Here is a 4,372-nt window from a genome sequence, read left to right as displayed (position 1 = left end):
ACATACACACTATGTATCTATATATAGTAATGTTTCTGTAAAAATCATCGGATAGAATTAAGGTGCTGAGGAGGATATTTGAAACTAATCTGGTTTTCTTAAAACCTCAATTGTGCACACACCTAGAGCCTTAGAGATTTTAGGAAGGGATAGTAGCAAAATGTCCTGATTTATCTGGAACAGGCCTGGTTCATGCTTGTGGGCCCAGCATAACCTTTAGTAACCTCCCTTCCCCTCTCCACAGCGGCCCCATTTCGATGAGCATTGATGAGTCATCTGATTCTTGGGGGACACTGGACAGGTCTCTGGCCTCTAGGATGTGCTCACAGAGACGTACGTCACTGCAGCCTGCCCCTGCGATCCCAGCGGCTGGCTTTGAATCCCTTGGGGAAAGCTTGTCGGTCAGTCGATTCATCTTCTTTCTCAAGCTGTCAGGTATTGGACCCCCAGGCCCTGCCTCACCACCCCAAACCAGTCAACTGGAGACCTCCGGGGATGTGGGCTTCTGACTCCCACTCCCTAAGAACTAAGGCTGCAGCTGACACTCACACTCAGCCTGTTGTTCTATTGTCCTCGCCAAGCCATGGCCATTCAGCTGCTCAAAACTGCCTTTCTGTAGGAGCCACCCCTAACCCCATCCCACTGTAAGTGTAATTCCTTTACATAGTATTACTAAATATAATTCCTTTAGCATGGCCTCACTTCGCGCAAAATTCACTGGAACCTGTTTTCATACTAGTCTGATATGAGTTTCAAATGTGTTTCATTTGCTACAGTCCTGCCTCCCCAATCAAACTGGAGACTCGGTCAGGAGCTGTCTACTGGGAGATCCCTGCATTCAAGAATTGAGTTTTTTCCAGTGAAACTGAGGTTCCCTGAGGGCAACAAACAATCTCTTCTATCAGATGGGTGCTCCCAAAGACCCGAATCCTATAATCTGGAAGATAAAGATTTCATCTCCTCCTGGTACAGCCTTCTATGTCTGAAGTTAGCTCCCAAGATTCTGGGGGCAGTTATAGCTGCTTCTCCTAACTCCTCACCCACTTGGGCCGGGTGCAGGGGTGAGATTTGTCCCTGTGACTCGTGCTCAAAGCAGTTCTGATTTTTCCAGCCTGCCTGGGCCTCCAGGCTGCAGAGGGGACTCCTTGCTTAATGAAGCGCATTCTCCATCTGTGGTCTGGCCCTCCTGGCAGCCCCAGCTGCCTGGGGCCTGGCTTTGGGGAAAGCAGTAAAGAAGTCCCCTCATCCCCACCCCACCCCCCACCCCCAAGTACACACCAGGGGATGCACTCCTTCTCAAGCCAGCACTACCCCACCCATTTTAGGCTAATGAGATTCAGAGCCCACACCAGGGCTGCTCTGACTGGTTTGACCTATTTAATGAAAACAGCAGCTTCCAAAAATGGAGGCTATGCTCCAAGGCTCTGCCCAGGGCCACAGAGACAGACTCAGGCGTCTCTGGCCAAGCTCGGACTTTGGCATTCTTTCTCAGTCCCTGACTTTCTTCTCTCCCCTCCCTCCTTCCCTCTCCTCTGTTTTCCAACATCTGTGTCCAGAAAGGAAGAAAAACCCTGTTTGGACTGGCTTCCTTCCATCTGTCATTTTTTTTCCCCTCTTTCAAACGTCTTGTCTAAAGCAGAGTCAGTTACATAAACATTCCACCTCTTTCCATAAATTGGCCGCAGTTTCTGAACAATAGAGTTACTGTGAAGGGGAAGAGAGAGCCCAAGGCCACACCCCACAAGGGCTGGTCCCCCAGCCAAATAGAACCAGAGACTTATTCTTTGAAAGAACCAAAGAGGAAATCCAGAATCTTCAGGCGAGAGCTCTTCTGTTGTGCTTGGAACCGTTTCTTCACCAAACCCCCTCTTGCCCTGCCCCTCCCTCTGCCATCCTTCCATCTCTTTAGCTACAAGCTGTTTGAGCGGCTGCCCGATTTCTGTTTTTTCCCTCAACGGCCTGACAGCGTGTGTCAGTGTGCATCCCTGTCCTTAGGGCAGAGTGTGCGGATGATGGACTTGGTGGCGGTGTGTGTGTGTGTTTTCTGGCATGATTTTTGGAGGCACGCCCTGAAGATTTTGTTGCCTTTTTCTTTAAATAGAAACAGTTGGACCTCACTAATTCAGACCAGTTGGAGAACAGTCTGGAGGGGAAGGAAAAAAAGTCTGACTCCAACATAACACGTTGAAATGTAGGCCTTCTTATTTCTCCCAAGTTCATGGAGTTACTGGAACTGGACTAGCCACACTGGCAGATATGGTCCTGACAGAACTGCTTCGTGTATCGATGGAGTTTGTTATCAGCATCCTCTTGAATACGTAATTAAATCTGAGGGTTGCTCAGAGTGTGAAAACACAGTGTTTCGTAATAGGTCAAATATCTTCAACATGAGTAGCACTTCTCATTGGCTTAGAAAACTGTCTTTTTAGCCAGGCTGTGTGCTCTTTAAGGACAAGTTCCATATCTTATCCATTTGATGAAGTCACTCAGTCATGTCTGACTCTTTCCCACCCCATGGACTGTAGCCTACCAGGCTCCTCCGTCTGTGCGATTTTCCAGGCAAGAGAACTGGAGTGGGTTGCCATTTCCTTCTCCAGGAGATCTTCCCAACCCAGGGATTGAACCTGGGTCTCCCGCATTGGAGAAGGCAATGGCAATCCACTCCAACACTCTTGCCTGGAAAATCCCATGGACGGAGGAACCTGATAGGCTACAGTCCATGGGGTCGCAAAGAGTCCGACATGACTGAGCGACTTCACTTTCACTTTTCTCCCGCATTGTAGGCAGATGCTTTACCATCTGAGCCACCAGGGAAATCCATTTGGTACCTGGGGCCTATTGCAGCTCCCACTAAGTGTGCAAAATATGTATTGAATAGTGGATGGATGAATGGGTGGATGGAGGGGTAGACTGATAAGACGAATGAGGCAGGAATGGGGGCCTTGGTAGGAAGGTCTGTAGGAAACTTAGAGGCCTCACAGATGTGTGGGAGAAGTGGCAGAGATCTACGTCTGAACAAAAGTGAGTAACTGAGAGGCTCCCCATCAGCTCCTGCAGCAAGTGGCAAGAGATGACGAAGGCAGAGATAGTCGGGGACGCAGCTGTGGCCATGAGTGAATTCTGAGAGTTCAGGGGAAGCAGAGGTAAGGAAGGCTAGGATGGAAGGCGATGGGTGGGCACAGTGTAATCACGCGAACTGGATCTGTGATTATAGAGCAGGTCTGGGGCTGGAGGAAGACGTGGGTGTCAAAGGTGAAAAGAGATTAGTCTGTTTTGAGTAAACAAAGTTTGGGGGATGCTGTATCACTTGAGATGCTTTTTGACTACAAGTAGCAGTTAAGCTCAGCTGGCTTACAGTGGTTCTCAACAGGGGATGATTTGATCCCCTAGGGAACATTTGGCACTGTTTGGAGACGTCTTTGGTTTTCACAGCTGAGACTGGGGCAGGGTGGGGGCTGCTACTAGAATCTAGAAGGTGGAAGCCGGGGGTGCTGCTCAATATTCTGCAGTGTATAAGGATGGCCACCCACAATGAAGGATTATGTGGCCCAAAATGTCAGTAGTGTCGTTGATGAGAAACTCTGGCTTAAACCATTTGTTGTCCCATATCACAAGCAGTTCTAGGTCAGTCATTCTGTTCTCTCCATCCATTGGCTTTGCCTCTGCCACTTATGCGGCCTGTGTTCTCCCTGGACCACAAGAGCCTACAAGGACTCCAACGTTACATCTTCACCCAAGAGCATCCTCCTGTCCCCTTTTAAAGCTCACCTTCCCGTCTTGTCTCACAAGCCTTGTACCCCATGCTGACTCCTGTCTCAGTCCTGGGCAAGGGGATGCCCATGATTTGTTTTAAATTAACTGTGATTCGTCACCCCTATCCCTCTCCCCAACACACTGGTGCTGGGGTCTGAAACCCAAAGGCAATTTATCTTTTAGAAAATATTATGTCTTCCAGAGAGGAGAAAGTGTGCTGAATAGTTCATGACAAAATCTCCCTGGTTTACTGGGCTCCTAAAACTGAGAAGGCTGTCTGTGATAGCTCAGTTGGTAAAGAATCCGCCTGTAATGCAAGAGATCCCAGTTCGATTCCTGGGTCGGGAAGATCCCCTGGAGAAGGGATAGGCTACCTGCTCCAGTATTCTTGGGCTTCCCTGGTGGCTCAGCTGGTAAAGAATCCACCTGCATTGTGGGAGACCTGACTTCCATCCCTGGATTGGCTGGCCTGGAGAATTCCATGGACTGTATAGTCCCTTGGGGTCACAAAGAGTCTGACACAACGAGCGACTTTCACTTTTCTACTTTCACTTTCTAAAACTGAGAAATGTGCTCCTGGCCCTCAAGGCTATAGCTTGCCACTCACCTATCCACTTTG

This window comes from Bos javanicus, chromosome 16 (assembly GCF_032452875.1).
Source record: "Bos javanicus breed banteng chromosome 16, ARS-OSU_banteng_1.0, whole genome shotgun sequence".
Taxonomy (NCBI): Eukaryota; Metazoa; Chordata; class Mammalia; order Artiodactyla; family Bovidae; genus Bos; species Bos javanicus.
The sequence above is the reverse complement of the archived record's forward strand: the minus strand, read 5'-3'. Positions refer to the sequence as shown.